Below are 22,186 nucleotides of genomic sequence, written 5' to 3' on the forward strand. Positions count from 1 at the left end.
TACTGTGGCACTATTCACAATAGCAAAGATGTGGAACCAATCCAAATGTCCATCAGTGATAGACTGTATTAAGAAAATGTGGCACATATACACCATGTAATACTATGCAGCCATAAAAAAGGATGAGTTCATGTCTTTTGTAGGGACATGGATGAACCTGGAAACCATCATTCTCGGCAAACTATCACAGGGACAAAAAACCAAACACTGCATGTTCTCACTCATAGGTGGGAATTGAACAATGAGAACACTTGGACGTAGGAAGGGGAACATCACACACCGGGGCCTGTCTTGTGGTGGGGGGAAGCGGGAGGGATGGTATTAGGAAATATACCTAATGTAAATGACGAGTTAATGGGTGCAGCACACTGACATGGCACATGTTTACTATGTAACAAACCTGCACATTGTGCACATATACCCTAGAACTTAAAGTATAATAATAATAATAAGAAGAAGAAGAAGAAAAATGATAAAACCACCACTTCTAAATTTGGATAACTGGAATATATTCAACACCCTTATCATATATTTGCAAAACAATTTACAAGAAACATATTCACAGCGTTTTTCATAGATGGTTGGAATCTCAGTTTCTTCTTCATACAAAAGATTAATTCATAATGTATATTTTGTGATGTAGGCTGTGTGTTTATGTTATAAAAAGTAAAATCATAAACAGATTTTTAAAAATTTCAGTCTAGCTTTACAGTCAAAGTGAATATTACCTTGAAGGTTTCCTATGATTTATTCATTTAAGATAAAGTTACTTTTCCAGCAACAACTATGAGAACTACAATGAGATATTTTTCTGTGCCAGGTATGCTATTAGGTACTAGATTTTACATATGTGTTTTAAGCTAACTCTCACCAATACCCCTATGAATTATGGGGAAAATATCTGATTTTACAAGAAACTTTGAGCCCCAAAGTATTTGAAAAGAACTTCCCTGCAGCAACACATTTTAAAAAGTGTTGAAAGAAGGCGTGAAGCTAAATTTCCTCAACATCAAGACCCTCACTCTTTCCTCTAAACTATTCTATCTTTACTTGCAAAGCACTTTGCTCTGTGCCCTGAAGGAACCAAAAGGAAATAGGATGCTACGTAGAAGTAACTTACAATCACATGTAGAGAAAATGAAAAAATACCCAACCAAATAGAAGGGACTCTGAAGTACGAGATAGTATATGACAATTGATAGTAAAACTGCAAGGTAGTTTCAAGAGTGAAATGGTCAATTCCTCTTATATAGATCAAAGAAGTTTTTATGGACACTCTTCCACTGGTGGTGGACTTTGAACAATCATAATGAATTGTATAGTTAGAGGTACAAAGAATTGTTCAGGAAAAGAGAATGATGGGATCAAATTTAGGAGGCAGCAGTATTAGGAATATAGAATGTTCAATTGGGCTAGTACCTACAATAGGTATAGAAAATGATCATACCAAAAAAAATTTTTAATGTAGTTTATACCTGGATTATAGAGGCCCTAGACTCCTGGGCTTAGAAATGTAGAATTTATTCCAAATTTACAATGAAGCAATAGTCAGTGTTTCTCACATACACGGCCCAATCATTTTAAAGTTTGGAAAATTTAATGTCAGTGGACATAAAAAGGAAGAATGACAAGTCAGAAAAGGGCCTGTTGGGGAGTGAATGCAATGGTTTAGAAGAGAAACAGTAAAAGCCTACATGACTTAAAACAAAATTAGGGTCCGGGACAAGGAATACTGATTAGTCAAAGTAGAATTCAAAGTTTTATAGAATTCAGAGTTTTATGTTTAAGTTACTAAGGAGTAGAAGTCAGATGGCAAGAGTAGAATCTCCTCTTGGGATATGGAGAGGGTGGAGGGATAAGGGCAAGAAGAAGTTTATGATATGAAGATCAGTTGTAAACTTGTGCAGACAAAGGGTGAAGTTAGGAATTGAATGTGACCACAGCTGAAAAAATAGGTTAAGCTTCGGAAGAATTTTGGGTCTTATCCACAAAGAAGTAGATAATGTAGATAACAAAACTGGATGGCCCCACTGAGGAATAGTGCAGAAGAGTAGGAAAGAGAGCTGAGGTTGGAAGAATTCAACCTCTGGGGAAAACCAGCAGAAGCCCAGTACTGAGCAAATAGACTGAAAAAAAAAATCCTAGATTATGAAAGCCAAGAGAGGAAAACATTTCAAAAAGGGCAGGCAACCCACAATGTGGAAGGCATTAGAGAGGTTAACAATAGGGGAGAAGTGAGCAAAAGGTAATTCAGCTTTACAATTTGGAACGCCATGTTGAACTTGAGGTTAGCTATTTGGGGAGACTGTTGGGGCAGAAATGGGGGCAGATATCCAAGTTGCACGGAATTAAAACTGGAAGAGTAGAGAGAAATTTCTAGGAGATCTAGTTCAGAAGTGGCTGCAAATGCAAGCAGAGCAAAAAGACAACAGCTCTGAGAAGCAGAAAGGGCATGGAAAATTTTGTACAAAGGAATACTTGTAGGCAGAGGTAGGAGAAACTCTTATGGTGAGAACTGCAGAGGCATGACTGAGGGAGAAAGCAAGAGAGGATGGAATCAAAAAGGAATACAGAATGGTAAATCTTAGGAGAAGCAATGCTTCTTGATATGAGAATGGGAGGCTGGTGATAGGGAATATACAAAAGAGTAAAAAGAGATCATAATTTGGGGAGAAGGCAAACTTTGAAGAACCCAAATTTATGGCATAGATTGTTAATTTCGATTTTCTCAGTTTTAAACATAAAATTTTTCTGTGTAGTGTCCAGCCTGCTCTGCACGCTCTTAGCAAACACTATAAATAAATCAAAGCCCCCTAAATAATACATGTATATGTACCAGCTCAGTTACTCTATGTTCATCTCTACCAGCAGTCTATTTTGATTTGTGCAGTTTCAAGAAATCCTTGTAAGTAAACATGTGGGATCCTTAGTCATAGATGCAAAAAAAAGCTTAGCATGAATATTTGTATTCTTCCTCAGCCCTCTTCCTTTATCAAATTCACTGCCTCTCTCTGTTTTTCCAGAGATACCCAAAGCTCCAAATTATTTTCTCCACTAACTGGCCGAATTGTGTGTAACTGGTTTAACAGAATATTACTTTCTAAGAGTTTACATTTTCCTAAGAAATCTTAAAAACCCACGGTAGTTCGAAGCAACATTTGACAGCCAGTTTATTTTAGCTCTCAGGTGTGAGAAGCTCCTTCTATATGTGCTATTATTTAAAGCAATCACGAGTTTTAAAGAAAATGAACTGCTACACTGAGAACTCACTGAAGATTCTTAAAATTGACTCTAGGGAATAATAAACTATGCAGGGAAATTTCAAATTTGGGATTTTGTAGGCAGCACACAGTGAAGCCAGGAGTGTTGAATGAATGTATGTGACCCTTTCTTAGTGACTGTCCCATCACTCCCAGGATAAACACGGCTCTCTTGCGGGCAATGTCAGAACAACTTAACATCACCCTTAAATGAATGAGGCCACAGTGCTGGGACCCAAAGTCTAATAATGATCAGTGACAAACGTTTCACCAAATGTGCCTTATACACAACCTTTCTCTGGAGTGTAGCAAAAGGGGTGATCACAGCGGTGAGTATGATTACTGGTACATATTAAGGAGGCTTCAGCCATTTTTTTCTCCTAAAAAATAAATCATCATGAATTTAATCACCCTTGCTTTAAAAAGTGAGATTGTTTTAAATCCAAGCAAAAATAAGAGATAGATGTTTTCTTTTTATTTTTTTCATTTAATAATTGTATCCATTTTGACATAAGAGTTTAATAATTGAAATCTGTCCCTTGCTAGGGGAGTAACCCATTGTCATTACATAATCATCATCATCATCCTCATTCTTATGGTTACCAATTAATAATCACTTATTATATACCAATCCCTATTTGTGCACTCTACTATTTTATCTTAATCTACCCAAAATTTCTATGAGATGAATATTGTTATTCAAAATTTAAAAATAAAGCTATTGAAGCACAAAAATGTTAAGTAATTTGTCCAAGTTATTCAGCTTTTAAGTCATGATGGGAACCAGTACTTCTGAAGCTAGTTTCCCTGGTATCAACTACTACCCTATGATACCATCTGTATACTTATGTCTATTATGAATTTAGTGCTAATTTGTTTAGCAAAAACTACAGTAATGTTGCCATTCCATTTCAGCATGTGACTGCTAACAAAACAGAAGTCGTTTTATAAAAACAATCACTTTCAAATCATATATATGTGTGTGCATTTATATATAGGTATGTGTATATATGTTTATAAACACACATATATTAAATATATATACACCCATGTGTTGCCTGAAATAAGCTTTCATCCATTCATTACAAGAAGACTTTTTTTTTCAGTTTGTACATATCTGTATTAGCTGAGAATGGTTTTGCTTTAATAAAGATTAAATTTAGGATTCTATGATGAAGTACTTGCTAAATTTTTAATGACATAATTAGTTTTACACAATTGTCTAGAACTGGGACATAAGATATCTTGTTTTTTAATTTAGAAAAAGAAGGGCAATAATCTTGGTTAAAATAAGATTTGTGGATAAAATCTTAAAAACTGTTAGACACTAAAACTTCTGAAAATATGATGGACTGAATACACTAACGTGCTCATTCACAGCAACACAAACTAATAATACCTTTTGTTGGAGGACTGGGTTTAGAGGAGGTAAAGGAAATCTTCAAATAGAATTATCCCTTCTGTACCAGGGAAATTAAAATAAAAAACTAACCCTGCTGATACATGAAAAGTGAGGTCACGTTAGGATAAGTGCTTATATTAAAACTGAAATTCAGTAATTAAGTGTGCAAGGAGCAAAACGGGGGTGTAGAGGCTGGGATCGTTTGTTAAGCCAGGGAGGGTGGGACAATGATAAAATTGTTCTAGGGGACTGTGAGAATATAATAGCAGTATAGATCTTAAATTTCCTTTATATTTCTCCCCCAAGAATGGATAGAATAGGTAGACAGCAAAAACCATGAACAATATTTATAACAAATTAGATGAACCCTAAGATATCCATGTATTGAGACAAATGAATAGTCAAAAATCTACAAGGAATCATAGTCTGTGGAAGAGGAAGCAGAGGGAAGCCATGGGGAGTCTGACAGATGGTGATCAGTCTCTCAGATAGCCAATAGGTATTTCCCAAAGGAAGTCAGACTGATGAGATCATCAGCTAAAGTTGTGAGGGACTTTGTCAAGTCCAATAGCAGGTAAGCATTGAGAGCTGAAGGTGCTGGAACCATCAGATACCCTGTGACCTTGGGAAACTGACAAGTCAGGGCTCACTTTCAGGATGGATTCCTACAAATGGTAAGGAACTGCTGGGAGTGGAATAAAAGTTGAGCAGGACAGGGTCAGTAAAGACAAAGAAAAAGATAAGGTCAGGTAAGTGAGAAAAAGTAACCCAGGTAGGAAATCTCAAAAAGCTATCTGTCACAAGTTTTGTACGTTATTTATTTTATTTTTTAAGGTTCATTTTTTAAAATAATCACACAGTAAATTGAGTTTTTCGGTGCAAACTTCTATGAATTTTAAGACACGTATATAAATTTTAAGACACTTATAGATGTGTGTGACTACAACCACAATCACCTCCAAAAAATACCTTTGTTCTCCTCCTTTATATTGACACTCTCCCTCTGTCCCTAACCTTGGGCAACTACTGAGCTGTAACCCAATGGAAGAATCTCATATGCATGAAAACTTCCCGTATGGAACCTTTGGAGCTTAGCTTCAGAAGAAATAATGCATTTGAATTCATATAACTGTTGCACATATGAATTTTTATTCCTGAGAAATATTCTGTTGTGTGGATGTACTACAGCTTCTATATCCATTTGCCTGTTGAAGGACATTTGGGTTATTTCCAGATTTGGCGATTGTGAATATAGCTGCAATAAACATTTATGTTCACATTTTTGGGTGAACATAAATTTTTATTTCTCTCATCCTTCAGGAGTGAGATGGTTGGGTCATAACATAAGCATGTGTTTCTCTTTATAAGAAACTCTCAGTTTTCCATAGTGCTAGTACCATTTTGCCTTCCCAACAGCAACGTATAAAAGTTCTGGTTGTTTCAAATGCTTGCCAGCACTTGTTTTTATTTTTCCATGTTTGTAAAAAGTTTACTTATTCTAATAAATGTGTGCTGTTATATAATGGTGGCTTAGTTTGCAATTCTCTAATAGCTAATAATGTCAAATATCTTTTCTGGTTCTTATTTGCCATTCATACATCCTCTTTGGTGAAGTATGTGTTAAAATCTTTTGTTTACTTTTTAAAATTAATTTTAACTAACATTTTATTTCACCCAATTTGTAAAAAACACAAGGCCTTTGTTGGATATGTAGTCTTTACTCTTCCACAGAGCATACATTTTTAATTTTGAGATGGTATACAATTTATTATTTTTTCTTTTACAGATAGTCCTTTTGGTGTCATATCTTGTAACTCTTCATCTAATGTTAGGTCTCAAAGATGTTTTCTCCTAAAAGTTCAATAATTTCATGTTTTACATTTAGAGATATCTATTTTTGATTAATTATTGCATACTATGTGAGGTTAAGATAGCAGTTTATTTTTAAAAAAATACATAGATGTCCAATTGTTTGAGGGCCATTTGTTAAAAAGTCTACTTATTCTCCATTAAATTGCTTCAGAAGTTTTATTACAAATCAAATGGTTATGTTATGTGGGTCTATTTCTTAGATTTTTAATGCTACATTGATCTATGAGGCTATACCTTTGCAAATACCATACTCTTGTGATTACTGTAAGTGTACAGTAACATTTAAAATTAGGTAATATGATTATTCCAAACTTGTTCTTTAAAAAAATGTTTTAGCTATTGTAAAAGAGATTTTATATATTAAGAAATTCTGTCTGAGATTTTGATTGTAATTGCATTAAATTATAGATCAATTTGGGGAGAACTGACCTCTTTGCTATGTTGAATCTTCAAATTTATGAATATGGTATAGCTCTACTTATTTTAGATTTTCTTTAATAATTTTTATCATCATCTTGTGGTTTTCAACATATAGATCATATGTACATTTTGATTTATACGTAAGTATTTCATATTAGGTAACCTGGACTAATTTTTTTTAAATTTTGTTTCCAATTGCATGTTGCATGTGGGAAATAATGTTTTCTGTATTAACTTTATACCCTACTACTTTTTTTTTTTTTTTTTTTTTTGAGATGGAGTCTTGCTCTGTCACCCAGGCTGGAGTGGAGTGGTGCAATCTTGGCTCACTGCAAACTCTGCCTCGCTGGTTCAAGGGATTTTCCTCTCTCAGCTTCCCGAGTGGCTGGGACTACAGGTACGTGCCACCATGCCTGGTTAATTTTTGTATTTTTAGCAGAGACAGAGTTTCACCATCTTGGCCAGGCTGGTCTCGAACTCCTGACCTCATGAACTGCCCACCTCAGCCTCCCAAACTGCTGGGACTACAAGCGTAAGCCACTGTGCCAGGACACCCTACTACCTTTTGAAACTCACTTACTAATTCCAGTTTTTGTGTTTATACAGGCTTTAGATTTGCTACATAGACAATCATGTGAATAGGGATGGTTTTGTTTTTTCCTTTCCAAATGTATTAATTTTTTTTCTTGCTTTTTTGCAGTGGCATAAAGGAGAAAAAATGGAAAAGAGACAATATTTTGAAGAAACAATGGTTATGGATTCCTCAAGTAGGTACAAGAAAATGATAAATTCCTGTGCCCTGAAAGTATGTCACAATAAGAAGAAATCCTCATTCCAACAAACTATAGTAAAACTGCAGCAGAACAAAGGCTAAGAGAACATACTTGAAGAAGGCAGAGAGAAAAGATATATTACACAGGAAGAAATGACAATTAAATTGATAACAGCATTCCCCCTATTCTATCAGTAGAAAAGAATAGAGTAGAATAAGACATTAAAAGATGCTTAAAAGTGTATAATTGGAAGCCTAGATTATGGGACAGAAAAAATAAAAGGCTTTCGGGAATCAAATGATATAGAAAAGCTGTCAAGTAAGTAAAAACTGAGAATGTTTTCTAATAGAACTCTACCCAAGGCGATTTCATAGAAGGCACTACTAGGAAAAGTATGCTATCAAAAGAAAGTCAAAAATGCAAGAGAAATGGTAAACAATTAAACTGGTAAACATATAAGTACAGATAGGCACGTAATGATTAAACAAATAATACTAATAAAATTCACATATTCAGGTTTCTGAACAAAATTACCATGTAAGTCAAGATTAGATATGTTGGAATTTAAATGTTTTCATATTCCTCTCTTGTTTAGAAGGTGTTTTCAAGTAGCAATTTTATACTTTGTTAGGTGGGTATGGTTAAAATGTAAGGATAATCACTAAAGTAATAGAAATAAGGTATGGTCTCTGCAAAATGGAATAATAAAAACATATAAAAGGAAAAAACCCTCAATTTATAAAAGTCAAGAAAGATGATAAAGAAGCATTGAGAGAGCATGAGAAAGAGAAAGCAACAAGACGGTGAGAACCAGACCTAAGATATTAATAATCATGATAAATGTAAATAGTCTACATTCATCAGATTAAAACTAAAGATCATTGTAGTATATAATGTAAAATAAAATTTAGCTCAATATTGTTTGATAGACACATATATAAAACATAATGTCACAAAAGGACATAAAGTAAAGGTTTAATTGAAAATACATTCAGATAAAATATTAACCAAAAGAAAGCTAGAATAATTATATTAATATCAGACATACTGCATAATACTCTTTTTTGTTTTATTTTGTTTTGTTTTTGACATGGAGTCTCACTCTTTGGCCAGACTGGAGTGCAGTGGCACAATCTCTGCTCACTGCAAACTCCACCTCCCGGGTTCAAGCGATTCTCCTGCCTCAGCCTCCCAAGTAGGTGGAACTACAGGTGCACACCACCATGCCTGGCTAATTTTTTGTATTTTAGTAGAGACAGGGTTTCACCATGTAGGCCAGGGTGGTCTCGATCTCCTGACCTCATGATCTGCCCAACTCAGCCTCCCAAAGTGCTGGGATTACAGGCGTGAGCCACTACGCCCGGCCATATACTCTTTTTAAAAAGAGCATTGTAAGGGATATAGAAGTCATCATATAAAGATAAATGTTCAATATATCAGAAAGACACAAAATTGATATAAACTTACGTATAACATGAAATAGCATCTGATATAAAAATTGATTAAACTACAGGGATAAACTGATAATTTCTCATCATAGGAGGAGATGTCGATATAGTTTATTCAGTTATTGATACTTCAAATATACAAAAAGTCAAAGAAGATACAGGGTAATTAAAAAGACAATTAAGCTTGATTTAATGGCTATAGAATTGTGCTTTCAACCATTAGCAAAGACACAATCTTCTCAATCATATATACAGTATTTACTGAAACTAATATGTTAGTTCACAAGATAAACTGAACACATTTCAAAGAAAATACTTTTCCTGTGATTACTGCACATTTAAATTGGAGTTTGGTTAAATAAGAATAACGTCAGTAATTCTCATAGGTTTAGAAATTAAAAAATATACTCTATAAATAAAATCTATATAATACACTAGTTAAAATTAATTATAATGGAAATTAAATATGCTTAACATTGAATTGTAATGAAAATACTACATATAAAAATTTGTGGGATGCTGCTGAAATAGTGCTTAAAGGAAAATTTATAGCTGTTACGTACATATGTAAAAGTAGAAAGGAAATAGATTAATAAAATAAGCATACATATTTGATATTTATAAAGGAAACAGAAAAACCTCAAATAAATGGGAAGCATTGCAAATGTCCATCAAGTGTAGAACTGATTAAATGTGTATGTTCACAAAGTAATATACTATATATGACAGTGAAAATAAGTAAAATATAACTACTCAAAAATACTGATAAATCTGAGAAGCATAACATTAAGTAAAACATTTCAGTAAAACATTAATCTGAGAAGCATAACATTAAGTAAAACAATGTGCTACACACACAGAGAGATGAGAGACCAATACATGTCATAAAATTAGAAAAAAGTAATCCAGGGAATCATAAAAATGAAACTCATTGTAGTAGTTACTTCTCATAGAAATCAAGGGTTGGAATAGTGAAGTCACAGTATTTGTATTATCCAGTTTTCAAATATATGTTACATTGTATGTATCAGAAACTACATAATAAACTATTTTTAAAGAACAAAATAGACTGGAATAATTTGTATTAGTAAGAAGGATAGGAAATTCAAATTTTTGATATTAATTTGTATATAAATGAAAGTTATGAAAAAAATTATGATCTGTCTCCCAAAACTTTATTTTCCAATAAATTATTTTAGAAATGGGATGGTCTTTTTTTCTTTCTGTTTTTGATTGCAATATATAATCAATCTTACTTGGTGAAACAATGTAAAAAAAAAATCCATAAATACAGTTATATATTTACAGCAATGGATTTTTTTTCACAAACAATATTAACAAAGTAGTAAAAGAGACTTAATAGTCATTTTAGTTTCAGCAATTCAGTTTATTTTTTGGAAACATTTAGATCTAATTTTAGACAAATGAATTCAAAACATAATTGGGCATGAATAACATTATTCAAACTCATTTTGTAAAGTTAAGCAAACAATGTTTAAAGACTTGTTCTGTAACTACATCCGAATTAGACTATTAAATTTTCTTGTGCAGTGCTAGATATGGGACTGGCATATGTTGTAAAGCAATAAAATTGATTCATTTATTTAAAAGTTAAAATATTGATATGTCATCATTAATTGATTGCATATTATTTTTATCAACAACTTAGTCTGAGATAACATAAATTACATGATTTTTGAGGTGAACTTACTCTGAAGTAGCTTTTAGGTTGAATTTGGTTATGCTAGAAAGTATCATTAATTTAATTATGTAAAAAAGGAAAGTAAAGATGCTACCAAAATAAAATGAAGCATATTCTGTTGTAAGAATTTCTGTGTTTAAAAAGATTAGTTCTTTTCTGCCACTGAATTATCATTTTATAATTTACGTATTAATAGTAACATTATTATTTGACAAATTGAAATATTACTTCAAATGGGAATGACATACTTATTGGGAGATTCTATTTTTCTGAAATTACTGAAAATTTTCAATTTGGGAAAATATAATCAATAAAAATAGGTTATACTTTTATTTATTCATCATTATATATATTATAATGACAAATATGATGCTTTAGTTATGGTTAATTATAGTCATTAAAAGAATCTTTACTAGATATTCATTTCAGAGTTTTCTTTTCAGACATAAGATACACTAAACATGTAAATTCAGAAAAAGAATATCAACTTTTATATCTATGAAATCTGTATTTAATTTTATCTTATGCTTAAATTTCAGACTAATTTTCAAAATGCTTAATTCTGACATCTAAAATATCTATTATACTCTAATATTGAAAGAACTACCTTATTTACTTAGCATATTTATAAACGAAGGAAAAAATGCAGAACCAAAGTACTAGATCAGAATATTAAAAGTTAGAAAGCTTTTGAAAAATCTCAAAAGTAAGATAGAAAGAAAGTTGTTTAAAAACATGGAAATCCTAACTACTTTTCTAACAGGCTTGGTTGAAACTTCATTATAAAGTAATAAACTTCTAGAAAAGACTAAATTTATTATGATGGAGATGTCAAAGTTAAATTTATCTTGGACTAATATCAAAATTGTATCTCAAAGATTATAATGATCTCAAAACTTGGTGCATTCAGGTAATTTTGATGAAGTGCTAATGGCAAAAATGCTCCCCTATTCAAGAAAAAGAAATTACAGGAAACATGGCAAAGTTAAACCTCCACATACAGTAATCTCAAGAAATGTTCCTAGTACACTATTTCATTTGAAATACTCATTTTGAGGATCTAACCAACCTAGCTTTATTTAAATGTTGACTCCCAGACTATAGCAACAAAATAACTATGCACACCTATAAAATCTTTTTCTTTGATATACCAACAACCATTGGGATAAATAGCTCGCCAGGGCCACCCCCCTGTCAAGAGCCTTATGACTCGTCTGGTTGAAAAACCTTCCCTCTGCATTGTTTGCCTTTTAAGAATGTATTTTATCATCCCTTGGTTTTATTTCACATTTTGCCTTTGGGCAAGTTCCTGGAAAATAATATTTTAGGACGTATTTTTGCTTTTTTAGAGAAAAAGTTTTCAAAAAATTTAAAATGTTAATATCAGGAATAGATTGTGGTGTTATTTAAATTTTAAGAATGTGGGATTTTTTTGCTTTTAATTTTTAAGATAATAAGTACTAAATATAATACAATCTCACACATCCTCCTCCCAATGTTTTCCTCCAAACTCCGTGAAAAGCACATTATTTATCATATATTTACCATATCTACAAAAATAAAGATAACAGAATAAAAATCAAATGAGTATTTAGAAATTAGAAAGCAAGAGGCTGGGAGCAAGATGGCTATCTAGATTCAGCTAATATGAGCTTCTTCCATGGAAAGAAACAAAGGTATCAAGTAGATAGTCAGACTTTGAACAGATGGTCTAAGAGATTACACTGGAATTCAACAGAGAAGTGATAGGAAGCACCAAAAGCAAAGAAGGAAAAGAAAGTGTAGCAGTCTGTCTGGCTGTGATGGGCTGGCAGCCAGGAGAAGCTCTGGAACATGGGGAAAGTGTAAGTAAGTGTTTCCCAGGGCTCCACATTTCAGCCACAGACTAACAATACTAGATATGGGAGTGTTTCTCAACTCTTGCAGGCCTCAAGACTAACATGGAGAGCTGCCTGAAGATTATGCAAAGGCATCGCTCCAAAGAAGGAACTCATATTGAGCCCCACAGGCTTCTGAGCCCTGAGCAGCTATAGCATGTCATCATTCTGAGAGCTCAGCTCCAAAAGGACTGTGTCCTGCCCTGGAGTCAACGCCGCCACTGCCACCACAATGTCAAGGAGGGAGAAGGAAGGCCTGGCACTTTCATGTGCCCTGAAGACAAATTCCACTGTTGCTGCTGAAGGTTGCTGCATGACCAAGGTGCAAGAAAACTACGTGACCCTAGTTGCTTGCCTATGTCACTCTATTGAGAGTGGTCCCATCATCCTTAGTGGCAGGCCCACAGCTGTCACCAGTCTGATGGCACAGCCCCAAAGAACTGTGTTCTGCCCTGGGGCTTACATTCCCATGGCCACTAAGGAGGGAGAGGGGCCACTAAGGAGGGAGAGGGAAGGCTGGCCATTTTCAGACACCCAACGTCAAAGCCAAAAGTACCCTGTCCAAACCAACAACACATATACATCTTTAGGAAAAAGTCCTCTCCTATTAAAGCAAATCCATAAAATTGGAGGAAACAACTGTTGCACCAGATGCATAGATAGCAACATAAGGATACAGAAAACAAAACAAGAAAATATGATACCTACAAAGAAATACAATAATTATCTAGCAATAGATCCCAATGGAAAAGAAAACACAAAATCCCACAAAAAAATTCAAAATACTGCTTTTATTCAGTGAGATACAAGAGAATTCTGAAAAACAATACAGAGAAGTCAGAAAAACAATTTAGGATATGAATCAGAAATTTAAAAAAGAGATAGCTATTTTAAAATAGAACCAAATTGAAATTCTGAAACTGAGGAATTTATTGATAAAATACAAAACACATTGGAAACATTTATCAATAGGCTAAATCAAGTAAAAGAAAGAATCTCAGAACTTGAAAACATGTCTTTGGAAATAATCCAGTAAGTCAAAAATAAAGAAAAATAACTTAATGATGAGCAATTTTTTTGTTACAGTTAGGATGACATAAAGTGACAGAATATTGAAATTATCAATGTCCCCAAGATCAAAGAGGGTTGGAAAGGGTTAGAAAACCTATTTAATGAAATAATGGATGAAAACACCTCAAGCCTAGCATGACACTTGGACATCCAGTCACAGGAGAAAACTAACAGGAATTTATAGAACATTTCGTCAACAACTACAGAACATACAAGTTTCTCCAGTTAGAAAGAAAACTAACAGAAAGCAATAGCATCAACATCAACAAAAAGGACACCCATGCAAAAACCCCATCCAAAGGTCACCAACAACAAAGATCAAAGTTAGATAAATCCACGAAGATGAAAAAAAGCCAGTGCAAAAATGCTGAAAATTCCAAAAACTAGAATGCCTCTTCTCCTCCAAAGGATCACAACTCCTCGCCAGCAAGGGAACAAAACTGGACAGAAAATGAGTTTGACAAATTGACAGAAGCAGGCTTCAGAAGGTGGGTAATAACAATTCTTCCAAGCTAAAGGAGCATGTTCTGACCAAATGCAAGGAAGCTAAGAGCCTTGAGAAAAGATTACAGGAACTGCTAACTAGAATAACCAGTTTAGAGAAGAACACAAATGACTGATGGAGCTGAAAAACACAGCACGAGAATTTCCTGAAGCATACACAAGTATCAATAGCCGAACTGATCAAGCAGAAGAAAAGATATCAGAGATTAAAGATCAACCTAATGAAATAAAGTGTGAATTCAAGATTAGAGAAAAAAAGAATAAAAAAGAATCAACAAAGCCTCCAAGAAACATAGGACTATGTGAACAGACCAAACCTATGTTTAACTGGGGTACTTGAAAGTGATGGGGAGAATGGAACCAAGTTGGAAAACACACTTCATGATATTATCCAGGAGAACTTCCCCAACCTAGCAAAACAGGCCAACTTTCAAATTCAGGAAATACAGAGAACACCATAAAGATACTCCTCAAGAAGAGTAACTCGAAGACACATAGCCATCAGATTCACCAAGGTTGAAATTAAGGAAAAAATGTTAAGGGCAGCCAGAGAGAAAGGTCAGGTCACCCACAAAGGGAAGCCCATCAGACTAACAGCAGATCTCTCTGCAGAAACCCTATAAGCCATAAGAGAGTGGGGGCCAATATTCAACATTCTTAAAGAAAACAATTTTCAACCCAGAATTGCATATCCAACCAAACTAAGCTTCATAAGCGAAGGAGAAATAAAATCCTTTACAGACAAGCAAATGCTGAGGGATTTTGTCACCACCAGGCCTGCCTTACAAGGGCTTCTGAAGGAAGCACTAAATATGGAAAAGAAAAACTGGTACCAGCCACTGCAAAAACATACCAAAATATGAAGACTATCAACACTATGAAGAAACTGCATCAACTAATGTGCAAAATAGCCAGCTAGCATCATAATGACAGGATCAAATTCACACATAACAATATTAACCTTAAATGTAAATGGGCTAAATGCCCCAATTAGAAAACACAGACTGGTAAATTGGATAGAGTCAAGACTCATCAGTGTGCTGTATTCAGGAGACACGTCACACATGCAAAGATACACATAGGCTCAAAATAAAGGGATGGAGGAAGATTTATCAAGCAAATGGAAAGAAAAAAAAACAGGGGTAGCAAATACTAGTCTCTGATAAAATAGACTTTAAATCAACAAAGATGAAAAGAGACAAAGGAGGGCATTACATAATGGTAAAGGGATCAATGCAACAAGAAGCGCTAACTATCTTAAATATATAATGCACCCCAATACAGGAGCACCCAGATTGATAAAACAAGTTCTTAGAGAACTACAAAGAGACTTAGACTCCCACACAATAATAGTGGGAGACTTGAACATCCCACTTTCAATACTAGACAGAACAAGACAGAACATTAACAAGGATATTCAGGACTTGAACTCAGCTCTGACCCAAGCGGACCTAATAGACATCTACAGAACTCTCCACTCAAAATATACATTCTTCTCAGCACCACATAACACTTATTCCAAAATTGACCACATAGTTGGAAGTAAAGCACTCCTCAGCAAATGCAAAAGAATGGAAATCGTAACAGTCACTCAGATCACAGTGCAATCAAATTGTAACTCAGGATTAAGAAACTCACTCAAAACCACAAAACTACATGGAAACTGAACAACCTGCTCCTGAATGACTACTGGGTACATAAAGAATTGAAGGCAGAAATAAATGAGTTCTTTGACACCAGTGAGAACAAAGACAGAATGTACTAGAATCTCTGGGACACAGATAAAGCAGTGTTTAGACGGAAATTTATAGCACTAAATGCCCACACGAGAAAGCGGGAATGATTCAAAATTGACACACTAACGTCACAATTAAAATAACTAGAGAAACAAGAGCAAACAAATTCAAAATCTAGCAGAAGACAAGAAATAACCAAGATCTGAGGAGAACTGAAGGAGATAGAGACACGAAAATCCCCTCAAAAAATCAATGAACCTAGGAGCTGTTTTTTGAAATGATTAACAAAATAGACCACTAGCCAGACTAATAGAGAAGAAAAGAAAGAAGAATCAAATAGACACAATAAAAAATGATAAAGGGGATATCACCACTGATTCCACAGAATTGCAAACTACCATCAGAGAATACTACAAACACTTCTATGCAAATAAACTATAAAATCTAGAAGAAATGGATACATTCCAGGACACATACACCCTCCCAAGACCAAACCAGGAAGAAGTTAAATCCCTGAATAGACCAATAAAACGTTCTGAAATTGAGGCGCTAATTAATAGCCTATCAACCAAAAGAAAAAAAAAAAAAGCCCAGGAGCAGATGGATTCACAACCAAGTTCTAGCAGAGGTACAGAGAGGAGTTAGTACCATACCTTCTGAAACTATTCCAAACAATAGAATAAGAAGGACTCTTCCCTAAGTCATTTTATGAGGCCAGCATCATCCTGATACCAAAATCTGGCAGAGATACAACAGAAAAAAAAAAAAAAGAAAATTTCAGGCCAATATCCCTGATGAACATTGATGCAAAAGTCCTCAATAAAATACTGACAAACCGAATCCAGCAGCACATCAAAAAGTTTATCCACCACGATCAAGTTGGCTTCATCCCTGGGGTACAAGGTTGGTTCTACACGTGCAAATTAATAAACATAATGCATCACATAAACAGAACCAATGACAAAAACCACATGATTATCTCAATAGATGCAGAAAAGTCCTTCAATTAAATTCAACACTCCTTCATGCTAAAAACACTCAATAAACTAGGTATTGATGGAATGTATCTCAAAATAATAAGAGCTATTTATGACAGACCCACAGCCAATAGCATACTGAATGGGCAAAAGCTGGAAGCATTCTCTTTGAAAACTGGCACAAGACAAGTATGTCCTCTCTCACCACACCTATTTAACATAGTGTTGGAAGTTCTGACCAGGGCAATTAGGCAAGAGAAAGAAATAAAGCGTATTTTAAAAGGAAGAGAGGAAGTCAAATTGTCACTGTTTGCAGATGATATGACTGCATATTTAGAAAACCCCATTGTCTCAGCCCAAAAACTCCTTTAGCTAATAAGCAACTTCAGCAAAGTCTCAGGATACAAAATCAATTTGCAAAAATCACAAGAATTCCTATACACCAATAATAGACAAGCAGAGATTCAAATCATGAGTGAACTCCCATTCACAATTGCTACAAAGGGAATAAAATATATAGGAATACAACTAACAAGGAATGTGAAGGACCTCTTCAAGGAGAACTACAAACCATTGCTTAAGAAAATAAGAGAGGAAACAAACAAATGGAAAAGCATTCCATGATCATGGAGGGGAAGAATCAATATCGTTAAAATGACCCTACTACCTAAAGTAATTTATAGATTCAATGCTATTCCGGCCAAGCTACCATAGACTTTCTTCACAGAATTAGAAAAAACTACTTTAGATTTCATATGGAACCAGAAAAGAGCCTGTATAGTCAAGACAATCCTAAGCAAAAGGAACAAAGCTGGAGGCATCATGCTACCTGACCTCAAACTATACTACAAAGCTACAGTAAACAAAACAGCATGATACTGGTACCAAAACAGATATATAGACCAATGGAACAGAACAAAGGCCACAGAAATAACACCACACATCTACAACCATCTGATCTTTGACAGACCTGACAAAAACAAACAATGGGGAAAGGATTCTCTATTTAATAAACAGTGTTGGGAAAACTGGCTAGTCATATGCAGAAAACTGAAACTGGACCCCTTCCTTATGCCTTATACAAAAAATTAACTCAAGATGGATTAAAGACTGAAATAAAATTAAACAAAAGATCAATAAAATTGTGCATTGAAATAATAAAATCAAAACAGCCAGCTAGCCTAAGCAGGAATATAAGAAATAAGATCCAAATAAACTCAGAGGAAAAAGGAGACAGTATAACAGATACCACAGAAATACAAAAGATCAAGCTGGGCACAGTGGCTCAAGCCTGTAATCCCAGCACTTTGGGAGGCTGAGGCGGGTGGATCACCTGAGGTCAGGAGTTCGAGACCAGACTGGCCAGCATGGTGGGACCCCGTCTCTACTGAAAATACAAAAATTAGCCAGGTGTGGTGGTGGGCACCTGTAATCCCAGCTACTCCAGAGGCTGAGGCAGGAGAATTGCTTGAACCCAGGAGGCGGAGTCTGCAGTGAGCTGAGATCACGCCACTGCCAGCCTGGGTGATAGAGCAAGACTCCATCTCAAAAAAAAAAAAAATAAAAATCAGAGACTCATATGCACAACTACATGCTAATTAACTGGAAAAAATATTGGATACTGATAAACTCCTGAAAACATAAAACTCACCAAGATCGAATCAAGAAGAAATAGGACCTGAACAGACCAACTGTATCAAAATTTAGTCAGTAATAAAAAAATCTCTCATCAAAGAAAATTCCAGGACTGGATGGATTTGCAGTCAAATTCTATGAAACATAGAAAGAAAAACTTAATACCAGTTTTAAAACTATTCCAAGAAATTAATGAGGCGAGAACCCTCCATAACTCAATCTACAAGGTCAGCATTACCCTGATACCAAAACCACACAAGGACACACAAAGAAATAAAACTCCCAACCAATATCTCTGTTGAATATAGATTCAAAAACCCTCAACAAAATACTAGCAAAATGAATCCGACATCATTTTGAAAAGATAATACACCATGACCAAGTAGGATTCATCCCAGGGATGCAAGGATGGCTCAACATGTGCAAATCAATAAACCTGATACATCACATCAACAGAATGAAGGACAACCCATTTGAAAAGTGGACAAAGGTACAGACATCTCGCAAAAGAATACATACAATCAGCCAACAAACATATGAAAACATACTGAGCATTACTAATTATGACAGAAATTAAAACCATAATAAGATACTATCTTACACCAGTCAGAATGGCTATTATTAAAAAGTCAAAAAAAAAAAAAAAGATGTTGACGAGGATGTGGAGAAAAGGAAGGCTTATACACTGTTGGCTGGAATGTAAATTGGTTCAATTCCTATGGAAAACGTTACAGAGATTTCTCAAAGAACTAAATTAGAACTAACATTTGACCCAGTAATCCCACTACTGCATATCTACCCAAAGGAAAATAAATAATTATATTAAAAAGATACCTGTACTTCTATGTTTATTGTAGCACTATTCACAACAGCAAAGTCATGGAATCAACCTAAGTGCCCATTAAGGGATAATTAGATAAAGAACATGTAGTATTTATACACCACAGAATACTATGAAGCCATAAAAAAGAGTAAAATCATGTATTTTGCAGCAACATGGATGGAATTGAAGCCCATCATCATACGTGAAATAACTGAAACAGAAAATCAAATTTATCATGCATTATCACTTACAAGTGGGAGCTAAACAATGTGTACACATGGACATAAAGATGGAAATAATAGACATGATGACTTCAAAAGGGGGAAGAATAGAATGTCCTAGCCAGAACAATCAAAACAAGAGAAAGAAATAAATAGAATGTCCTAGCCAGCACAATGAAACAGGAGAAAGAAATAAAAGGCATCCACATTGGAAAATAATTCAAACTATCCCACTTTGCTGATGATATGATCTTATATCTAGAAAAACCTAAGGACTCCACCAAAAAAACTTCTAGATTGGATAAATAAATTTAGTAAAGTTACAGAATACAAAATCAACATAAAAATGAGTAGCATTTCCATACACCAATAATGAACTAGCTGAAGAAGAAATCAAGAAGGTAACTGCATTTATAACAGCTATAAGAAAAATACCTAGGAATAAATCTAATCAAGAAAGAGAAAGACCTCTACAAGGAAAACTAGAAACACTGATTAAAGAAATTGAAGAGAACACAAACAAAAGACATGACATGCTGATGGCTGTAAAAGTTGGAGGACCTGGTCCCTGCTAGACAAGAGGTGCAGGCACTAGACTGGAGTTAGGGGAAGAGAGTGATGGCCACAAAGCATAGCTATTTCAGGAAGCTCCTTTAGTTAGAGAAACAAATGAACGAAAAAAATGTCTGAGCCCCAAAACCCACTCCTACCACCACCACTAGCAAAACATACATATACATAATGCTGTAAAAGGATTCAGAAAAAGAATGATACTTGTTTAGTTTCAAATATATATAGTATGCTCTTCTTTATAAATACCTAAGACAGTTCTTTGATGATTGCTCCTAAAAAAGCATAATAAAAACAATAATGTGTGCTATAGAGAAAATAAGCTTCATATACTCAGAAAACCACCTTATTAAACACAATCATTCCATGATGTCTCTGATCATTTATTTTAATATGGTCCATAGAAATGATATATTTTAAATGATATATTTTTCTTTCTCATATCTTTCCCTTTTCAGTTACTGCTCATAATCTTACTCTTACTACTGCTACTGCTATTACTATGAAGTTAGGTGTCCCAATAATTCCTTGACTTTTTACTTCCTTCTAGGAGGAAGTAAACCATAGCTTTCTGTGGCACATTCTAAAATATTTTGGCCTTAAATATTCTCTACCTGACAGTTTCACCCTAAATGTGCTTACTTCCCACTTCTTTCCAACACTACACCTCAACTTCAACCAATACTTCTGATGCTATCTTTCTTTGTCAGCCATTTCTATCCTTTTCTCCAGCTATCCAAATCCTAACCATTCTTCAAGGCAAAAATCTTGGCATTCCCTCCTTATGTAGTCAGCTCTCATTACCTTTGGCTGTAGGGGAATGGTGTGGAATAGGGCAGCTTCCAAGGGCCTTTCCTTTTATCTATGCATTTTGCCCTTGCCATAAGTGGGACAATTTTGTGTCCTTACAATATCTTTCCTTTTTTTAAATTTCTGAAGCAAGTCTATGATCACTTGTAATCAAAGACCTTTGAATGACATGTGGTATCATATTTTAATGGTTCATTTTTATTGTCTTCAATATTACCATTAGGTACAGTAGGACCTTCTCTATCCAATGCTGTAGCCACTGACTACATGGCGCTTTGGGAAATTGAAATGTGACTAGCATAAGATAAAATGTAGTGTAAGTGTAAAATACACATAAGATTTCAAGATCTCAATACAAAAAAAAGAATGTAGGGATAAATACTTTTCTATATTGATTATATATTGAAATAACATTTGTATAAAATAAGTTACATAAAATAAAGTATTACTAAAATTATTTTCACTTGTTTCTTTTTGTCTTTTAATGTGTCAACTAGAAAATTAAAATTACATATTGAAATTAAAATTACATATATGTCACATTTTATATTTGTATTGGGTGATACTTATTTAGAATATTTTTCATAAATATGGAAATAAAAAAGGATAAATTGTTATTTCCTTGAATCTTAGGAACTTGTAAGAATATTTACAGTTATATCCTGTATACATAGAATTTCTATCTGTACCTGGATCCTGATATTCTAGAGAATCTATTCTGGGAGCTGTGGTTTATACTATAGGAGATACATCCATTCCTAACTATGCTGTTTTTCTTAGATACACAATTATATTTAGGTTTCTTAGATATACAATTATATTACTATTTAGGTTTACAATTAAATTATAGCTATACAATTGAATTACAATTTAGGTTTCTTAGATATACAATTTTATTTAGGTTAACGAACATTAGAAAACAGCAGCAAAAGCATCATTGTTCGACCATATGTGGTCTTTAACAAATTTCTAGTGATTGACAGTTTAAGGCAGATGCAGAATTATTTTATTTCACTTGAATTTAATCACTGAAAATATTTATTTATTTAAATGCAAGTCATTTTTATTTTCAGGCTTGAGAAAAT

At 34.1% G+C, this 22,186-nt stretch overlaps 1 protein-coding gene across 1 annotated transcript in view; it reads right to left on the reverse strand.

The window, feature by feature from the left end:
* The window catches only part of TRDN (triadin), a 421,845-nt gene that overhangs the window by 20,231 nt on the left and 379,428 nt on the right, over window positions 1-22,186 (reverse strand). The window lies entirely within an intron of this gene.

Source organism: Pongo pygmaeus, chromosome 5, assembly GCF_028885625.2.
Source record: "Pongo pygmaeus isolate AG05252 chromosome 5, NHGRI_mPonPyg2-v2.0_pri, whole genome shotgun sequence".
NCBI lineage: Eukaryota > Metazoa > Chordata > Mammalia > Primates > Hominidae > Pongo > Pongo pygmaeus.